The following is a 22,468-nucleotide window of genomic DNA, read 5'->3' as shown; positions in this document are numbered from 1 at the left end:
AATTTCTCCTCCTGCTCTGACAGATCCTGCCAATCACGGATGGAATTATGGACATGTTTCGTTTGGCACCAGGGGAATGCAGAGGGGAAATCAGGATGAAGACAATAAAGGAATGGTCAGAGAATGAAGGGAGGAGAGAGGAGAGGAGAGAAGAGAGTGAAGGAAAAGAGGCAGGGAGCTAGAAGAGAAAAGGGTGATGTCACTGCCTCTTGACGGCAGCCAATCAGAGGAGGGGAGAGGCAGCGAGGGAGCCAGGAGAGGGTGTGTTTTCCTCGCACTGCAGCATCAGCAGTGAACAGAGGCCACAATCAATCTGACAGAGCAGGAGACACAAGAACCTTGAGGGACAGATAAAACAACAGAGTTGCCAGAGGAGGACGGAAACCTGAAGCGGTTTCGAAGCTGCAGAGGTAAGAAGAGAAGGTTGTAAGCGAGAATGTCAATAGTATTTAGTGTCTGGCGGATGTCAAACAGAATTGGCTTGTTTTTGCAGATTTTTCTTGTGGTTAATTGATCACACCTTTGAGATTTAAGGCGCTTTATGATGTAGCAGTGGGTTTGGTGTGTGGTCTAGCAAACTGGGGCTATTTCATTTGAGATAAATGCAATGCTATAGTCATTTATGTTTTAGTCATATCTAGTGTTACATTTAGGCCTTTAAGTATGAAAAAAAAAAATGTATATATATATTTAGGACTTCAGTGTGTTGAAGGAACCAAATGTGTTTTAATATATATTATTTAATATATATTATTTTTTATTTTTTTGTAATGTCAAATTGTCTCTCCTTGAGTTGCCCTGTCATAAACAGAAACAGTTCTCTGGTGGATTCGCAAACATCCCATGTGATATCAGCAACAGGCTCTTCTGTTTTTAATGCAGGACTGTGCACTCGTTCTTTGCATATTATTGGTCCGTCTTGCTGCATGTGCTGGTCTGGTTGCATTTTGCAGTCTTATATTCTCCTAGACGTTATGCAAACATTTGTTGTATTTAATGAGATTTACTTCAATGGCATCAATAGTTGCCTTCGTTTGGTACAGTTGTTACGGTCTTATTTTTTTTTAGAGGGTTTAAATGCATGTTTTATTAGTATCACGGTGTATCATTGTTAATAATTCATGCGTTATCTATAAGGTTGGTCCTCCCTCCCCCGTCGTTTTGTTATAATTGTGTTAATCACCCATGAGAGCATTGTGGTTTTGAGTATTGGTGGTCCGCAGTGGTGTGATGGTGTGTGCGTTACAGAAAACATAATGATGCTTTGATGGGCCAGGCGGCAATAGCAAATATATGTGAGCAAGAGCATTGGGTGGGGCCTGCATTTATTTTCCATCTCCCAAACGCAGACACCCTCACCTGGCAGCACACCAGCATGTTTGATTCAGGGTGGGTCTCGCTCACAGCGCTCAGGTTGCAAATTATTTGCTCTGTTAGCAAAGTTTATGGCATACTACTCTACATAAACTCTTGTCATTAAATTAAACCGAATACTCCATGCTTGGGGAAAAAGTAGCACCATGGTACAGAGATATATATTCATAATATACATCATTATATTCATTATTATAGTAATGGTACCCCATATAATGTACTTTAAAGAATATCATGAAATTGTCACTGTACTGTAGTAGTACAATGATAAAATTATGATATTATAGGCCTATTTTTATATTCATAACAATTGTATTTTCATTGTATATACTTTAAATAATGCCATGATTGCATCATGAAATTGTCATTTGAATTTTTTTTTTTCTCTTATACTACCAAAGTACTTTGGTAGTACCATAGTACAGTGATTATATTTAGGCCTATTACTATGATATTGCCATAAAATTAAGTTCAAAAGTACTATCGTTATGTTATGTTATTTACATGTTATTCCAAGGTACTTAAAAAGTACTGTCATAATAACATGATATTGTTGTAAAATGTTTAATTTACCCTTATGAAAAAAGTACTATGGAAGTAGAATGATTGCAATATTCATAAAACATGGTATTTACATGTTCGGTTAAATAATATGATAGCATGAAACATAATTTTGCATGGTACAATGATTACCATATTCAAAACCATGGTATTTGTGTTATTCCAAAGTACTTCAAAGAATACCATTGAATACCATGATTTGAACATTTTCCTTTACCCTTACAAAGAAAGTTTATATTATATTACATATTGCTGCTTATGGTATGACGATGACCATATTCAAAACCATGGTATTTATGTTGTAAAATATATGTGAATTTCAAGATAATACCTTGAAATAAATTGTATAATTCAACATTTTGATTTACCCTAAAAAAAAAAGTATTGTGCCAGTACTAGTTGAGTGATTTATATTATATTTGTAATATATGATATTCAAAAAACAACTACCATGTCAGTTTTATCAAATGTAGAGCTGCTTATGGTATAATGAAACCATGGTATTTATATGATATTTCAAGGATACCATGCTAATACCATGTTCTGTCGGTAGAGCTACTTATTGTGGGTTATCCTCAGTTTATCTCCCTGAGAAGGAATTTTGACTACTTGCCTGTCGCTGAGAGACAATGACTTGTGTCTTTCTGGGATAAATCACTCGGAGTTGATTATCGACAAGGTGTCTGTAGACTGCAAACAGGTGCTTAGGCCATGAGAGTGTGGAGTGATATCCATTCTCTGCTCCACATCCATCATACTGTAGGTGATCTTGCTTTTACTGTGCCATACCATCAGTCTATGTGCACAGAAAAATATGATCTGCCTCTGCAAAATCTTCTCCTCGGAGGCAGAGGCTTTAATTGAGCTGTGGGCACAGATGGATGGACGAGCTGGAGAGATTTAGGAGGGATGAAAGAAAGGAAAGAGGGTGGGGTCACGTTTGACAGGCGAAGCCGTTGCGCAGGCCAATAATATATGTGCACTTATGCTGTGAGGAGATCAACACAGAGAGAGAGAGAGCGAGAATGGGTGCAAGGTCAACGAGGGAAGGGATGGGATTGGAGCGGGATCTATTAGAAGGACTACGAAAAAAAGCCATCATTCTTCTTTGATGTCCTTCGTTTTGACCTGCTGGACAGATTACAACTATTGCATTTCCACCTAATGTTTGAATCGTATCAATCCACCAGTCTGACTTGTGATGCAGCATGGATTCAATAATCATAACTTGTTCCTTCATTTGGCCTGAGGAGATCTAGCGCTCTGACTGAGCCTGGTTTCTCTCAAGAAGCCTGATGGAGTTTGGGTTACATGCTACTGTGGCATTTAGCTTGCCTAGTTGAGGTTTAAAGTCACCATGAAATCACAATTAAAACCACCATCTTATATTTTATGGACTATTGCAGTATTTATTGTAAATTATTTATATGTGCACATTATTCTTTTTTTTTTAAATTCATGTGTATTTGTAATCTTTAATCAAAATAACTTCCCGACCCTCTTGCAATGATATCTTTTCTCTGATGACGTGTTTTTTGGTGTAAGGGCAGGACTTAGGTGTTCTCGGCTCCTAAAATCTGTACCCGACCCGAATCACTACTTACCCGAACCCGACGTGCATTAATAAAAAAAAAACGAGACTGACTCGATAAAATTAGACCAGAGTCTGACCCGACGGCATCTATTTTCAAACCCAACTGTACCCGAACGTTGACCAGTAGCATTGACGTGTCCACAGCCTGCAGCCCCGCAGTCAGTCAGGATAAATGCTGCTGACTGATTTGGCCCCTGCTCCTTTACTTTCATTTACTTTAGACTTCTTTATACAGAGAGAACTTAGAAAAAGTGAGATTATAACATTGTCATAGAATTGTTTTAAATGTTAAATGCTTAAAATTGTTTAAAAGAATTTGGGTCTTCTCGGGTCCATTCGGAAAAAGGCCCCGTGTCCGAGGCACTGGTCGAAGTTTCGGACCGAACCCTCTGTGGTCTCTGGTCGGACCTCGTGTTTCTAGATCCAAGTGGACCCGTGAAGACCTAGGCGGGACAACCCGACTCACATGAGATCACAGCTATAGCAAACAACAATGATCCAACGATCCAATCAATTCCCGATAAACGAAATCAAGTCCCACCCTACATTTATTTTATTTATTTTCTTGTTCGAGAAGCCATTTCACTTGGATATACGTCACTATAGGTAAGATTAGACTATTGCAACTTGCGTTTCATGCAGACTTTAAAAGACACTTAATATTTAGTAATATTATCAATTTGACTGGACCGACACTATCAGATGAGAACAAAACTTGAACTGAAATGAGCTGAATGATTACTATTGTCTTCCATGGAGCTGCTTTATAGCTGAATTATGAATTGATTTCATAATTGATGAATTTTGCAACATAATTGACTCATACTATTGTCTTCTGTAGAACTGCTTATAGCTGAATTAAAACTGGTTTCATGATTAGACTAGATTAGATTACATTAGATTAAACTTTATTGTCATGCAGAGTACAAGTACAGAGTTAATGAAATGCCATTAGCATCTAACCAGAAGTGCAGAAATATAGTGTTCAATAAACCGATAAGTGCAGAAATAAGTCCGACAACGTAAGTGAAGCTGTAGCTTACAATATGTACAGAATATATAAATATACAAAAACTGTATAAAAGAAAATGGGCAGAATGTACCCATTATGTGCAATATGAGGAGCAACAACTTAAGTACAATTAAAAAATTGTTTGTTATATGTGCAGAAGCAGTTAAACAATGTACAATCTTTGCAAAATATGAATAATAAAAAATAACATGTCCGTCAGTACTATGAACAGTGCATGAGTGCAAGGTGCAATAGAGCGGTGGTGTGGATTTCAGTAGGGTTACAGCCTCGGGGATGAAGCTCTAAGCCTACTGGTGCGAGAGCGTAGGCTCCTGTAACACCTGCCCGATGGAAGGAGGGTAGAGAACAGTCCATAGTTAGGGTGGGAGGCATCCTTGATGACGTTCCTTGCCCTTCCCAAACAGCGTTTGTGGTAGATGTTCTCAATGGTAGGTAACTGAGTGCCGATGATCCGTTGGGCAGTTTTCACCACCCGCTGGAGTGCCTTACGGTCAGATACGGAGCAATTGCCGTACCACACTGAGATTCAGTTTGTTAGTATGCTCTCAATGGTACAGCGATAGAAGTCCACAAATCCTTGGACACAAGTGAGCTTTCATAAGGCTCTGTAGGAAGTTAAGGCGCCGTAGCGCCTATTTGACAAGGGTGGAGGTGTTTAGAGACCAGGTGAGATCATCAGAAATGTGGATGCCAAGGAATTTGAAACCAGGCACGTGCTCTACCATAGATATTGAACTAAACTGAACAAACACTGAGCTGAATAATGACACTATTGTCTTTTTAGAGCTGCTTTACAGTAGAATTAAAATGCCGCATATTTGATGAAGTTTGCATCATTGATTGTTATTTTACGTTTTTATAAGCTGCTATGAAACTATCTGTATTGTATAAAGCACTATATAAATCAAAGAGACTTGACTTGATGGCCTCTGTTTTGACATCCAAAACACCACCATAGCAGCATGCAAGAATAACACTAGAAGCGCAGCGCTCAGATGCAGAGCATCTGTTGTGGATGTGCCGGTTACAGAGGAGCTCTGGGGAGAAACAGCACAGCCCGCGAGTCTCCACAGCCACCTGTTATCGCCTCAGGGCCTCGGTGTCGCTGGCACATCCTGCTCCCGCATGTATGATGAGCAAAAAATCACCCGCAACTCCCTGTTTTAAGTACCCATGCAGCGATGAAAGCTTTGTAACCTACTGCCGCCGCTCTGCTGACGGGTCGGCCTCCGCAGAGAGACAGAAACATGAGTTAAAGCCGTTTTCAGAGGCTAGCGAGGCTGCGGTTGGAATGGCTCTCTACAGACAGGAGGCGGATGACAGTGGCAGGACAGAGACGGTCAGACGAGCCTGGAGGACGACAAGGAGGGGGGCATGATGCATTAGGCTGGTTTAAAAGAGCACATGATGACCAAACTGGCCTATTAGAGCAGAATGAGTCAAGGTGTCTGTAACTTGCTCACATTTTAACAGGAGATCATGAGATGTTATACAGAAATAAATACAGAAACTACTTTCTCCTGTATTATCCCAAAATATATCACATAAAATATTGTATACACATACACACACACACACAAAAAAAAAATAGATTTTTCTTTTATAATTTTGATTATTTTCTCATCCAGGAGACACTGCCTATATAATCAATCACACACACACACACACACACACACACACACACACACACACTATACTATATCAATTTGTTTTATTTTTTGTAATAAACACCCCTGACAATATATACACACATAAATATATGTGTGTGTACATATATGTATAGACGTGTGTATATATCGTCGGGCGTTTATTACAAAAAATAAAACAAATTGTTACTGCCTTTAACGTGCTATTATTATTTTGGCATGTAAAAATGTATAAAAAAACGCTTTCGTTTTTGAAATTTATAGGACTTTGCTGCCTCATTTTAAAACCCCACCAATATATATAAATATACACACACATTTTATTTTATATTATTTTTTTCTGCTTGTCAAACCAGTTGGTTGAAAAAGTAACCGAGTAGAGAGTGAATATCATGTAACCCTGTATTAAAAACTTACATTTTCATGTAAAATCATTATTTAAGGAAGAAAACGATGTCAAGCTTTGAACTCGATTGTTTTTTTTGGCACTCGCAATTGATTTTTTCCCACTGCTTCTTCGAGGCTGTATCTTTATTCATACATTGCCAGGCAAAATACTTCTCTAGACTGCAATCAAAGTAATGGGTTCTTGAGAATGGATTGCTTTTTTTTTTTTCTAAACCCCACATGCAAAGCTTCACAAAATGAAGCCAATCATGCAATTGAGAGCGTAATGCCGCCATCTCAAAGAGTCGGCCCTAAATATGCTGATGAAATTAACTTATGCTGACAGAGGTCACTTTAAATCAGTCAATTCTTTAGATTTAATCACCAAAAAGCAGGCATAAGTTTGACGATAAATCAAAAACAAACCAACATCAACAACATAAAGTTGAAACCCCTCTTGGGCAAAGTTTTTTTTTCTCTTTAAGCCCAACTGCTTGACTTTGACAGCAGAAGTTGTTGAAAGCGCTATTAACATGCTTTATTTAAAATGCGTAGGTTGTGACTGTCAACAAAACAACAAAGTAAAAAATTGTTCAGAGAAAATGCAGCTGTGCTAAAACAAGTGCAGTCTCCTCCCACAGTCGGGTGAAATAAAGCCTTGTCTTTGTCCAACAAACAGTTGCCTCATTCCTCTTAATATCTCTTTTCATAAAAGATGCATTATTGACCAAATGAATGAGTGAACTCAGTGTGAATCTCTGCTTTTTGAGAGGTCTCTCTGTTGTCTTGAGTACTGTGAGGAGATGTGTAGTCTATTGACATGGACTTCTCCGTGGTCATGAGTTTCCCAGCTATTCACTGTTCTTCTAACTTCTTTGAATTTGAACTAAACAATTATTACTAATCAGCCTTCACATAATGCCTTTATCTGCAGTGAATAATTTTTTTCTACATGTGTTTATCATTTATTGAAAATCTGCATGTTTGGAGGATTTTATTATGAGATGACCTGGACTGGAATGGATGATTATATAGTGGCCGTGGGCTGAACGTCTGCTAGATCTGGAGATGTTCAAAACATGCACTGTCGGTCTGTGACTCCTTTCTTATAATAAGGTCTACATCTGAGACAGTTTATGATCCCAGACCAAGGCCACAGTCCATTTCCTGAATCTTTTCATTTTCAGATGTCTCAATCAATAGTCAGTGTCCTCTTTGTTTAGTGTACCCTCCAATGTAATGCGAGGATAAGACTGTAAAAGGATGTTTTCATGTTTTCTTTGAGAATATTTTTAAGAATAGTATTTTAATATTTTCATAATTCTTTTTTTTTTTTTTTACCATTTTAATAGCTTGAACACATTGTATATTTTTTATATTTTAGCATTTCTTCGGTTCATGACATGCTGATATCCTGGTTCATGGACTGAAAGATATGAATCTAGATGGATGTGAACATGAACGAGAAAATTATTTAGATCACATAAGATTTCGTTTTAGTTTTTGATATTTAATATTTAATTTGGTAATATCATTTACATTTACATTTATTCATTTAGCAGACGCATAATATCTTTAATATTTTATTTTAATATATATACTTTTTTAATATTTTTAGGAATCAATATCCTTTTTATTTTAGCGTTCATTTTATTAACTTTTTCCCTTTTTCTGTTTAATAAAATTGATCGCCTGTTTCTTGGACTCATAGGTCTGGGTCTAGATGGGTTTAGTCTGGATCTGAGTCTCAATAGGTCTTCTTTCGATCTGGATCTGTGTGAAGTCTGAATCTAATTTTGTGTCTCAATGGGTCTAGTCATGGTCTGGGTCTCAATGGGTCTAGTTTTGTCCTGGTATTGGTCTGGTCTTCTTGACTCCAGCTCAGGTTTCCAGTGCTTTTCAGTCCTCCAGTGGAATAACTGTGAGTTTTTGTGACAGGCCTGGGGCTTTGAGTGTTTGTTCTAGCGGAGTCAAAAGCGTTATGTCAGCCATGATATATTCATTACTGCAGGATCAGTGCTCTGGTGAGTGTGATCCCCATGCACTCCTCTAATTTAATCTCACCTACTGTGTCGTCTTATTTCACACTGCAACCGCCAACCACCCAGAAGCACATTAAGACCTGGTGATGGTGGGGCAAGTCAGGACCAAGGAAAGATACAACACATCCCTCTTACAGATCTAGCACTCAGATGGATGATAATCAAGAGAAAAGAATCTCGAGAATCACGCATTTTAGCTGCCCTTTCTTTGACAAGGCGACTGCACACATTTGAATGATTTAGACGTTAATTATAGTCTTGATGCTGGAGTTGTGATGCTCTGTTGAAGTGTGAAGCTATGTTTGATTAAACCACCCACTTTTCCTACCAGACAAATAAGCCGCAGACAACGGAGTACAACAAAACTGTAATATAGACGTAGAAGATGCAGACTAAACGCTGTAAGAAGCTGGTGAGCGTGATTTCACCACGTAGACATGTTCCAGGATCAACATCTTTTTTTATCCTAGAACAACATTCCAATCAACCAATCAGATATGAGGGGCAAGTTTACAGCTTATGTCAAGGTTAGGCTTACAAGCAGGGTTAGGTGCTTCTACATCAGTGTTATTCACCTATCATTTCCCTCTGATTTCAGGGATAGGTTATGGGTAGGGTTAGGTTTAGGGGTAGGGATATGGTTGGGACTATTTCAGACAGAAATGTTGTTCCAGGATCAACAAAATGTCTTGCTTAGCAAAATCATGGTGACCATGCGATTTACCAACCTGAATCAACATCCTTTGTTGGTTGTAGAACAGTATTCCTATCAAACAGTAATAACCCTATATCCTATAATTAGAGATAAATGATAGGTCAATCACGTCAGGGCTTTAATGTATCTCTCAACCCGAAAAGATACAAGCGTTTCAGATGATGTTGCAGAAAGGAAATTTTACAAGGTTGCTACACTAAGATGTGGTCACATTTGTGTAATTCTGTTTAAAATTCACGGGTGGAAAAAGGTCCATTGCTGTAGCGATGTATGCAGCTCACAGAAATAACTTTTTATCGGTCGACGCAACGAATCCACGTGACCAACTTACCTGTTGCAGATCTGCATAAGCAAATCTTTCGTCCGTACCTGTAATACCTAATTGCGTGAAATGACTGGATTTCACCAGCAAAAATCTGTCGAACTGTAAATGTTGACCGCACCATAATGGTGAACAAATAAACAAATTGAAGCTTTGAACAGAAAGAAGTAATGTTGATTTACATTACTGAAAGGGAAAAAAAGACGTGTTAGCTACATGCTTTAATTTAATTAAATAAGTTTCTACAACTATGCATGTAGGCTATGTAGTATGAATTCAATCTGCACGTTAATTGTTAACTGGACAGGCACTTCAGAATCTCAGTGGAACCAGTACATCATTTAAATATTTTTTGCTTAATGTTTAATGAATACTGCATATTTTGCATACACTGCTAATTTTGACATACCGGTACTGCTTTTTGCATTATGTATAGTAGAGAAGTAGGCACATTCATATGCAGGTATTGGTTGTGCTTCGAAAGGTCAGTTGAAATAGAACTATTAGCATGATGTAATATTGTTTAATGTGCACGTAACACAGTGCTGGCACTCTAGTTTGATGCTTCGCTCTGTTTCAAACTATCTTAGAAATTTTGGCTCTAAAATCTAATTGTTTGATAGCTAAATTCCTCCAGTATCAGGCTCAGCCAGAATGTTGATCCAGGAACAGGCCCTGCTTGGATATATCACATTAAGCAAATTCCAGCAGGGCAAAAGTGTGACATTTATACACAGAAATGCTCTCAAGTGTCTTATTTCCCATATATCCTGCTCTTAGCAATGGATACATTACAGTTGTATTAGAAAGATTATCACAGCTAAGCTTTGCTTACTCTGGGTTAGGCTTCGAGCTGAATGTGTGTGCGTCCTTGTGTTGTTTCGGCTTTCACTTTCTCCTTTCGTGTGAGGCAGTGCGCGTTTTAACAGACAGGAGATAACTGGGGCTGAATGTAAAACCAGCAATGCCTGTGTTTATGATGTTGATGTGTTACTGCAGTGCACCACTGCAAAGTCGACGGTGCTGTATCTCAACGCACACTTTAGGGAAAAAGCCAAGGAGATGATAAACAACAACAAACTTGAGAGATGTTATTCCGCATACACACATTTGGAGTGAGCAAAGCAAGATGAAAGGGCATGGAAGAGTGGAGGGGAAAGGAAGAGGAGAGGGAGAGAGTTATGTATTAACTTAAGTGCTAACGGTGGCAAATTGGGGGTACGCTGAAAAATGAGAGGGCTGAGGGTACAAAGAAAAACAGAGATGGAGAGACCTCGTGGAGAAAATGATACAGGGTCATAAACAATGCTAAGAAGCTTAATGAGGTAATTATGCAGATGGACAATGGGATGACCTGAGGGGTGAGGGGCTGGGTGGGGCTCCCGGATGAGTGCAGGATGAAGAAGCGCGTCAGGAGAGTGTTGTGAGGGGACAGGAAATGATCTTTGAAGAGAGCCTGGGGAACGGGGCTGGGAGGAGGTTCACAAGGAATGACAGAATAGGTGGAGAAATGATAGGGAGTGAATTTTTTTTTTTGTAAGGACGGATAGAAAAAAAAGATTTTTGTATGAGTGATGCTTGCATTTGCAAAATTTTGCCTTAAAGATGCTAGGTTCTTTTACGGGGGTTGATATGGTGTTTTAGGTGATTGTCAGGCGGTTTGCTGTACGGTTGCTAAGATTTTCTGGGTGGTTGCGGGGAAATTGATATGCAGTTGCTAGATCAGTGCGTTGCCAGTTCCCTCCTTTAGAGTAAGTGTTGTTTTTTTTTTTTTTTTTTTTTACCCATTTTTCCATCTAATTGCAGTTTTTGTGCCTTTTTTTCACCCATTTTATTATTCGTCGTAAAGAAATAGCTCACCTCTCCTCAAGCTGCTCAATTTGAGGTATCATTTATATCTTGAGCACAAACAGAATTGGACACGTTATGTGGCAATTTGAATACTTTAGGGGTAATGGTTTGTTCAAATCTCTAACCATAATAGTAATAGTGATGCTTCACTTACCAAGCATCACTAAAACTGTGAAAAGAGGCGAAGTCTGTCAAAGTGTGTGTGCGTGTGTGTGTGTGCGTGTACATATATATATATATATATATATATATAGAGAGAGAGAGAGAGAGCAGAGCGAGATGATGCCTGTAGCCATTAAAATGTCACAGCTGACAGTGATAAACTATGACAAATTGTATACAGACATACTCACACATATGAAATCAAAAGCTTGCGCAACACACACACTCGCTTGATGCCACTAGCAGAACCTTCCCCTGCAGAAGATACCGGTCTGCTTATCTCATCATCCTATGACACTAATTAACAAACGTCCTTTTACTCGTACAAAACAAACTTGCATTGTGCAGGTTCATTTCCCTTCTCTTAATGCTAACAGAGTGGAGAGCGCTGCTTCTGTTGTCACAAGCATTCTCTCTTCTCATTCACTCATCCTTCCAGTATTTCGTCTTACACTCTGTCGGTTTTCCTTCTCCCGCAGTGAAGCCACTGTCAGGCCACCTGTCTGGTTTATTTTTATAAGGATTAGACATGCGTTCCGTCGGCTCTCTTGTGTAAAAGAAGCTACAATGAAGTGTAAATTTCTGTGACATGTAAGCTGCCATTGCTACGACTGCGGCTCACACGCTCTGTTGAGTGCCGTGGAACGCTTCCCAGTATCTCTGTCGCTCGAGCCAGAGAAGATTTCTCTGATCGCCTGTAATATACACCATGAGGCTAGTAACTCAATCTCCTCTAATGTGGCTGATAATGTCTCTGATAATGACATGGATATGGAAGCTGGTAAACTCGTTTTGAGAAATGGAGGTTGACACCGGGTCGGATATGCTGACCAGTCCTGAGTCGTCCACCTTGGACAGAATGGATTAGGGAGAACATCATGGAATCTTAATTGGATTTGGGAGAAGATAGTACTGGTGTTCTCTTGCTCTGTCTTTGCTCCATCTGTGTGTGTGTGTGTGTGTGTGTGTGTGTGTGTGTGTGTGTGTGTGTGTGTGTGTGACGTGTATTACACTGGTATTACAACTTAAACGTGGTTTGAGGACATATTATGAGTCCTCGTAATTCAAATAGCTTAAACATAAAAAACTATGTTTTATTAAAAATGTAAAAATGCTGAGTATTTCCTGTGATGGGTAGGTTTAGGGATAGGGGCAGTGTAAGGGGATAGAATCTACAGTTTGTACAGTATAAAAACCATTACGCCTATGAAGAGTCCTCATAATGTAGTTGCACCTGTGTGTGTGTGAGAATTAATAATAGATTTTTTATTTTATAATACATTGGATTATTCAATTGACAGCCTTAGTAATTACGCATATACTTGCATAGTTTAAATATATTAATATGTGAATATATGTTAAATAATATTTATTTTTAATAGTCCTATTATATTATGTTTATTATATACAATTCTAGCAATTAGCATTGCATATGCTTGTGCATAGTTGTATAGCAGAATAAAATTAATAAATCAAATAATGAATAATATTAATAATCCTAATTTTCAGATTAATCAATTGCAATAGCATATATGTGATTAAGTAATAGATATTAAAATAACTTATTAATTTTATTTTATTATTATTATATATTAAATTGATAGCCCTTGTAATTAACTACACCTGTAATAATTGTGTATAGTTATGATAGCAAAAAAAATGCATTAACTTGATTAAAATCTAATTTAGTGGCTTATCAACTTTTAAAAGAGAAGAAAAAAAGCTTGCAGTATCTTTTGTTCTTGACCCTGAAACAAAACCAGTAGAGAACCACTAGTGTATCCATCTGGCATCAGCTCTGTGTAGTCAAACACTCTCACTAAAGCCTTTCAGCAGTTCTGTAACTGCCGGGAAAGGGCATTGCTGATGCCCATGTGCTCTTTCTCTCCCCTTTTTTCTCCATTTCCCCTTGTGTGCTCTGCTAAGACTCAGCCAGGAATCAGGGCCAACTACTGCTGTCATCTCTTATCTACGGTGACCGGGAGGGGACATGTTTGGTTCACTTAGTTTTGTCGTGGCCACAACATTTAACTCGTGGGAACGTAATATGTTGTTGCCACGAGATATTAATTTGTGAATGTCATATTAAGTCGTGGGAACGTGATAATAAATCGTGACTACGTGATCATGTTGAGGGAACGATATATTTTTCTCGTCATATTTTGAGAGAACGACATCTATTTCTCGTGGCCTCGAGTTATGTTTAGGGACCACACCATTCAATACCATACTGTAACCATATAGCAGTCGGAGATGGAGATGACTGATGAAACAACATTTTACTTTGAATTAGGAATGTCATATAAAGATATTGTGCGGTCTCTGGCATTAAAGGGGTGGTAAAATATGATTTCACTTTTCTAACTTTAGTTAGTGTGTAATGCTGCTGTTTGAGCATTAACAACATCTGCAAAGTTACAACGCTTAAAGTTCAAAGCAAAGGAAGATATTTGCTTTTAAAGAAAAGGACTACAACAAACGGCTGGTAGGGACTACATGACATTCCTCCGGGGTTAGTGACATCAGCAAGCCTAAAATGTACATAAGCCCCGCCCCCGGGAACACGAAGTCCATGTTGAGAAGAGGAAAAGTTGTTGTATAAGAGTACATTTGTGAGTCAGCTCAAACTTTAGCATCCATATTTTCACATGCAATAAAGTCACTCTGTGTGCATCTCACAACAGTTCCTATACGAGTGATTTATAGATTATCATGACAGAATATCCAAATTGAAGATAGTTAACTCCACAGAAACTGGGGCGATATACAGTTTTAACACACTGCGCGCGCTTCCCTTTGCGCGCAAGCCAGCAAATTTCCAACGAAAAAGCCCATTCAACTTAAGAATGCGCTTCAGTGTCTTTCACTTACCAGTATAACGTACCCATGTCTGCCAGAGACCGCACTATATCTTTATATGACATCTCCATCTCCGACTGCTATATGGTTACAGTAGCCTGACCGGTGTGGTTCCCTAAACATAACTCGTGGCCACGAGAAATATATGTCGTTCTCTCAAAATATGAAGTCGTGGCCACGAGAAAAATATAACGTTCCCTCAACATATTATCTCGAGGCCTAATGATGTCGTTACCTCAACAAAATTATCTCGTGGCCTTATCACGTTCCCACGACTTAATATGACGTCCCCACGAATTAATATTTCGTGGCAACAACATATTACCACGTTCCCACAAGGTTATGTTGTGGCCACGACAAAATAAGTGAACTGAACATGTCCTCTCCTCCCGGTCATCGACATCGTACTTATCAGCCTGAAGAGAGGGAGAGAAAGAGAGATGAGCGAGAGAGCCCTAGTTACAGCGGTGTCCCCTTCTGGAGTACATAGCCAGACACGGAATAAAGGAGGAGAAAAGGACAGACTGGCCCCATATTACAGATGCGATTGGGGGGAGAAACGAAAGAGATTACACAAATGCGGCATATACTGAGTGTGTGTAGTTTCTCACTGGGGCAGCATTGTGATGTATTGCTTTATATAGAATAAGGACAAATGTAATGTGCTGTGCTGTGTCACAGTACTAGAGAAAAAGAGTGTATATCATGACCGAATTGCTTGCGTTTGATCCCAAACATAGTGAAGTGTCATACCACACCCCGACTTTAACAACTCCAAGGCAAAGCTGGTTGCGGGAGATAACGTGTTGCCTTTGATGGGCCCAAATCAGTACGTGCTGAAAGGATACGACCGCTGAGTCTGAAATCGAGTTCCACAGTACTTTCTTTTGGGCGTAATTAGATTTGCCACCAGGGGGAAAAAAAATCCTGTCAGAGGGACACATATTTGCCTGGAAGAGGCAGTAAAAAGCAACAAGCCATGGCTGGCACCCCTTGCAATGACTACCTGCAGAGAAAATTTACATGTGATTGATTTCAACTAACTGCAGAGGAATGGGTAATTAATATCCGTTAACTTTAATGACCAAAACTGCTTGAGATGGAGTTTTGCATGAACAGTTTAGGGAAATACAGTTGAAACAATATGTTTGTTGTTGTTATTATGAAGTTATGGTCCCTTGGGTTTTATTAATGGGACTGCGGGTACAATCTGTTTTCCTAAAGTGATGGAGGAGGTGTGTTTGCATGAGAGTGCAGTGAGTGGCGTTCCAGTGCACAGACTAATGTGAAGAGGAACAGGGCTCTGAGAGCAGGGAAAGAGGAAGAGAGATTGACTGGAGTTATCTATAGAGACAGCTAGTTAGCAAAAACAAATCTTCCCACCCTCCATCAGATTACAACAGATCTGTGTGGGTGGTTGACATAAAGTTAGAAAAAAAATTGTCATTAAACAATACATGCGCGTCATATTGCACATACTGTTGGCTAGTGGCTACACAAAAAAACTAGTACCGGTATATTTACACTAAATGTGTCATTCTTTACATAAGCCTATCCCTATATAAAAATGTAACCCACTCTGATCTGTTTACTTTATCTTTTCCTAAGAATTGTAGTAATTTGTTCCCTGTGCTTTTCTGTTCCCACTGCAATAACATATAACACCATTAGTCAATCTTTTTCTTAAAGAAAGGAGATTGGAGAATTGCAGTGGGCTTGCTGTGAAGTTCGGTAAGAGAATTGGATGCATTAATGTTCAAAAACATTTTAAGTGTTAGATCTTGCTGACACACCAGAAATGTTGGATTCGGTCTCTTTACCAGATCCCATCATCTGTTTTCTGTCTAATCTTGAGGTTGAAGGTGAAATCTTGTCTGAAGTTCCTGTTATTCTGTTTGTCGATATAGACTGTACAGTTATATGTGTTTTCGCACCGGTGGTTATAGGAACTAGCCACCAGGGCAGTCCCCCGAGGACTAAATGTTCCCCTAAGGCAGGGGTAGGCAAGTTCGGGTCTTAGAGAGCCACTGTCCTGCAGAGTTTAGTTCCAACCCTAATAAAACACACCTGAACAAGCTAATCAATGTATTGGGGATTACTAAGGCTATAGGCAGGTCAGGTTTTTTTTCAGGGTTGGAGCCAAACTCTGCAAGACAGCGGGCAGCGGCTATCTAGGACCGAACTTGCCTATGGCTATTTTCCTGGTTGTATTCGCACCGCCAGTAGGAACTCTGAAGTGACACAAGCCAGCCGACAGCCATATAATTTAAGCTCTGCATTCAACAACTCCATAGTGTAAAGTTTGAGAAGTGCCTTGACTCAGGTGTCGATCCATCTATCACTGTTTTCCATGTTCGTGGAGTTAGGCTATGAACTGTTTACACAGCTTTTTAAAAATGGCGGGTTCCGGTGTTTCGCAAGGTATGCCTTCGGCCAATCAACGTACATTTACATTGCATGTGCTGGGTTTAACGCTACTCTGAAATAGAAGCTAATTTAGTCCCCCTAAAAGGTGTTACTATAACTAAAATCGTTCCCAGTTCCTGTGGTGCAAAGTCAAACAAGCCAAAAAGATGGTAATACCGCCAAAAGTTTTAAGAACTATGAAAAGGTTTCTCCGGTGTGAAAGCCCCTTGTGATAAAGTTTGAACCTCTCAGCAAATTTCACCAATCTGCAAAAACAAAAATTTGTTTGCATACTATTAGACCAAGTGCAGTGTTGACTGGATTTAAGTATCAGACAAAATTTTAACTGGTTTTCAATAAGGGTTTTGATACCAGACGAGCGGATGTCTTCTGACAGACTTTGGTGAGAAAGACAGGTTCCAACAAAATGTTTAGTCTTTGTCTGAGTCAGCATCCTCTTATCATATCATATGACCATATAGCTTTTAATGACTAAAAATGTAAAAGTTTTCCATTTTGCTGTTGCACTTTATGACTCAAGCACTGAAAAAAGTTAATAGCGTGTATCATATTTCATTCTCTTACTAAATCTTTCAGAACTGCTAACCTCTGTATTATGTATGATCCTCAGTATTTATAGTCCTGATTTTAAAATTATTATTATTATTTAGTGAGGAGAGGAAAAGACCTCCTGGAACATGACATATTTTGTTCTCTATTCTGGATAGATATAAATGAGCACTGATTAAAATTCCAGAATACTCAGCAAGTGCATATGAATAATGAGGACGAACAAGCACTTTCCATGAATATGGCGCCCTTTGCAGTCTCATTATTTCTTTCTCAGAATTAGAGACAAAAGTCTCCAATTTTAAATGTTATCAAATAAACCCAACATAGAATAGCTAGTTTTAAACCCATCAAATGTGTATCTACTCTTCAGTTCCTTGTAGTAAACAACTATTTTATTATTAATTCAGTTTAATTACCAAGCATGTAATATTTAGCGGTGTCCCACATTTTGGGACCCTGCTTGATTTTCCCCCTATTAAAAAACAGTGACACTTAAGAAGTAACACTACAGCAACTGTTTTAGCATCACATTTTTTTGGTTCAGGTTTTTAAACTGTATTCGTTTAGTTCCAAAAAAATTCTGGTAATAGGGTTGAAAAAATAAGCCTTATTCAGTATAAAATGACTAAACTATAAAACGGCTCATATAATATGAAACTTTTGACATGGTGAGGTTGACAATCAATTGTTGAACTTTTTATTTATGAGTTTTGGACCCGTTTTGCACCCTGTTCATGGAAAGTGTCGCATATTAAGATGGCTACGTCTTAACCATGTTTGACAGCCTGGAATGTAACGTCACATCAACCATCCGTGTGCTGGGGAAAACATAAGGGACATGCAGAAGTTGTGCCAGGAAGAAAGTAGCGACAGATGAGAGAGGGAGAGAGAGAGATGGGGGGGGGGATGGAGGAATGGGGGAAGGGTTGGGTGTATGGCTGCATGCCGCTAGAGTCAGAGGGTTGTCATGGTGATTGGTGTGAAAAAGAAAAAGGCAGGCTTGTATTGACACCTTGCTAGTGTCACACTATTGGACAGCAATGCAATCCATTCTCCATCCGAAGAATGGCAGAATGAATCACTGTGTTTTTACACCAGTCCGTCCGGTCTCAGGTTTAGCTTCCTCTGCAAATGCACTGATACCACACAGACTTTGCAAGCACTGGCAGTATGGAGTACGACAGACAGTATGCATTTCACAGTACACTCTCTCAGCCAACATGACCCCATTTTCTCACTATTCAGACAAAGACATTTGAATGACAGTCAAATCGCTTCAAACCGATTTTGCTTGTTCATGCTGCATGAGCCACTAATGGCTTATGTCAGTGTGTGCATGCATGTGAACTGCTGAAAGACAGACGTGTGGTCTAATCGTCTGCGGCGCAGATGAGATAAATGTATAGAACCACATTGGCTCAAGAAAGATGAATTTCTCAGCTCAATTTTTTTACATAACGCATATCCACTCGACCTACAGAACCTGCATCCGCAGCCCGGAGGCAACGTCTCGCTTATTTCTTTTCACATGTCCCAAGAGTCGCTCTTATTCCGATTATATCAGGAGCACTTAGAGACAAGTGCTGCTTTTGCAACTTTCAACAAAGTTAATATGGCTGGTGGTGGAGAAATGTTCCTTTGGTCTGGTTAATTAGGGCTTGATGATCTGAAAGCTACAGCAGAATGAACATCTGATAATAATATAGACCACATCCTTCTGATAAAAATATTTATTTATTGACACTGACACCAACAGACAAGACAGAGCAGAGCTTTTGATATGAAACAAAGTCTCAGCTTTCAAATTTTGTTAATTTTATTAAGAAATTCAAACAATAAATGCCGTTTTGTGGCTCTTTAATGTGGCGCGTGACAGATCTCTGTAGCACCTCAGTTCAAGCACGATCATTTCTTACTAGTTGATAGTAAATAAACACAAATTATTATCAGAAGGTATGTTGCAAGATACAGAACAACTTACTGAATTAATCAAATCTCATGTAATCGAATGTAATTACACGGAACCCCCCGGAAAAGTTGGCAGCCCTGACTATTTTGTTTCACTTTAGTCAGCTGTGTTCATGCCACTTCACAGATGAGGCAAGGCCGCTGTCTCTGAATGCAAATCCTGTGGAATACTAAAGCAGGGCTGACCTTGACCTGTCAATACTTCTCATTTCCATAAGAGAGGAGAGTACTAGCGCAGATTAAGTGTAGCCTAGAATTTGTCCCATTCACTGCATAAGAAAGAAGTAAAGACATCAGGCTCTTTAGGTAACGAGACAACAAGTCGTGAGGGCATCATGAATAATCCAAAGCAGAGATGGCTGATAGCATTAAAGATTGCTGAATAGACTAATGGACTTAACTGCTTTGCTGAGTGTTTTCCTGTATACAGGTTGAGGGGAAAGTACTTGGTAACTGCATTTAGGTTTATTTATTTGGCAGACACTTTAAAGGTAGTGTATCTTTTACAGTGTAAACCATGGCACTATCAAAACATTACTTGCTTGTTTGAGTAGACAAACACATGGCAAACAGTGTAGTGAGTTTGGGGAGTGGCTATCCGTTTAGCTGACCAATGATCATTGGTCATTGTGTTTGGAAAACCTGATTGAAAACGATCATAATTTTTGCTATTTAACTAAGTGTTGTAACTGCCTGGTCACCATCTCAAGTGATTCATGATAGTCCTGTGTTGTAAAATTATATTTTTTTATAAGAAATGTAAGTTTATGAAGATTTTAATTGTATTTTGAATATATGAATCCATAAGAAATTCATGCATATGATTTATATATATTTTATATATATATATACACACACACACACACACACACACTGTATATATACACTATATAGTGCTGTCAAATCGATTAATCCCGTTTAATCACATCTAACAAAAGATTGTTAATTAATATATATATATAGAATGAATAAAATAGAATGAGGCATTTATATAGTGCTTTCATATGTACTACTGTACACCCAAAGCACTTTACAATCATATCAGGGGATCTCTCCTCAACCACCACCAGTGTTCAGCATCCACTTGGATGATGCGACGGCAGCCACAGTACAACGGCGCCACTGCGCTCAACACACACCAGATATAGGTGGAGAGAGGAGAGAGAGTGATAGAGCCAATTCAATGGATGGGGATTATTAGGAGGCCATGATTGGTAAGGGCCAATGGGTGGAATGTGTCCAGGACATCGTATTTGAGGCGTGGTTTACGAATGCCCGGCGCCGTTTATTGGGTGCTAAGAATGTCTATCAAATGTGCCTGTACTTAGCTCATAGCCAATCGTTTCCATTATACCAGATGACGTATGTAAAGCGACAGAAATTAGACAAGGAAGAAGACGATGGGTAAGATATTTTTGTGTAAACAATGACGTTCAGCGACTATTGCTGTTTGTGCAAGATAAACATGAGGGTCGAAGGTATATATGGATATAAACAAACTGCTTAGTTGTGTCGCATAGATGTTGTCATCGTCTTGCTGCTCCCGCTCCGTTCTGTGATTGGTTCCCTAGATGAGGCGAAAATCTGGTCCATGGTATACAGACTGCCTTTCAGCGTGAATAAAATTGCGCTGCGCAAAGGCAGTATGGGGAAACCCAGGCTATATATATATGTGTGTGTGTGTTCTTTCTTTTTCTGCTCACTTGGTTGCCAAACATTTGCATATGGATTTGTATTTTTATTATGCTTGTTCCCCAGGAATCAAACCAGCGATCTTGGTGTTGCTTGCACCCTGTTGAGCTACTTTGATAGAAGGCCTTGTAGTGGGTGGTTTCTGTCAATGTAAAGCGTGTTTTGTGGTGTAATGTCACAGCTGAGGGTGTGGACGGGCTGTCCATCAGTCTGGGTATGATGAGGGTGTGGGGTGTGTGTGCGTCTCCCCTCGGGAACGGCTGACATGCCCCGCGTGTCACACAACCCCTCGACAGCTGCGCTCCCCCCCCAGTGCTCTCCACTTATCACTGGGCCCAAGGGACCTGTAACACCTCCACGCACACTCATGCACACTTACTGACAGCCTGTACCCCGTCTCCATCAGATGTGGGACCCTCAGATGTAAGCCAGCTACAGCATGTGGCATGCTAATGATATGCTTCCATGCAATTGTGTGGTCCAGGCCTTATTAAGGCCTAATTGAGCTGCCGGGGTTTGAGATGTGCTGGCCTTAATTATCCTCTGTGTTGTGTTGCTGTGACATGCTGTTTTGGCTTGGTCAAATGTTATTGTTGTATGCATAATTATGCTTTTCTGAGTTTAACAAGGTGGTAGACTTTACTATTCATGTATGAATTCCTTGTTATAACAGGTCTATGCTAGGTTTATTTTAACTATATTTGAGTTTTGGGTACATGGATATATTTCATGTTTTTAACAAAATAAAAAAAATAAAAAATGTATAGCATATATTACATATGTTTTTACAATTTGTATTTTTTAAAAGCCTTATACCATGTTATTATCCCTTATCCCTGTCTGATATTGGCTCTTTGAATGGGCCAAATGCCCCGTTATCTGTCTGCCATAGAGCGCTCGAGACCATTTCTCTAAATGCCCTCACCTGTCTCTTCAGTTCAATCTTGACCCCTTTGACAGTACCCGTGAACTGCAATCCTGCATTGAGACCCAAGTCAGGTGGAAAGACCCGGTTTGTATATCAAAAGAGAAAAATCAAAAGTGAAGGTCAAAGTCGTGGCTGAATTTAGTCAATTGAGAGAGTGTCTATATACTCCGGGGCAGGAAAGTAGTCCTGCCTGACAAAAGCGGACCGAGGGGGGAGGGAGAAAGAAGGTCAGTGGTAATGGGTTTTCCGCTTAATTTCATAATGCTATGATTGCTACATTTACCAGAGCGAATATTGACTCACTGTAGCCTTTTATGATTTTAGGCCTCACCACATACATCTGTCCCATGCTAGC

General features: G+C 39.3%; 1 protein-coding gene across 1 annotated transcript in view; it reads left to right on the top strand.

Annotated features, from left to right (window-relative positions):
* The first annotated feature begins 276 nt into the window (after window positions 1–276).
* l1cama (L1 cell adhesion molecule, paralog a) overlaps window positions 277–22,468 on the top strand; it is a 55,342-nt gene continuing 33,150 nt past the window's right edge. Inside the window, 1 exon segment of the mRNA XM_079587719.1 lies at window positions 277–410. The gene's annotated coding sequence lies outside the window, so the exon portion shown is untranslated.

Source organism: Phoxinus phoxinus, assembly GCF_949152265.1.
Source record: "Phoxinus phoxinus genome assembly, chromosome: 18".
Classification (NCBI taxonomy): Eukaryota; Metazoa; Chordata; class Actinopteri; order Cypriniformes; family Leuciscidae; genus Phoxinus; species Phoxinus phoxinus.
Note: the sequence above shows the minus strand (reverse complement) of the source record. Positions and strands in the feature narration are given on the sequence as shown.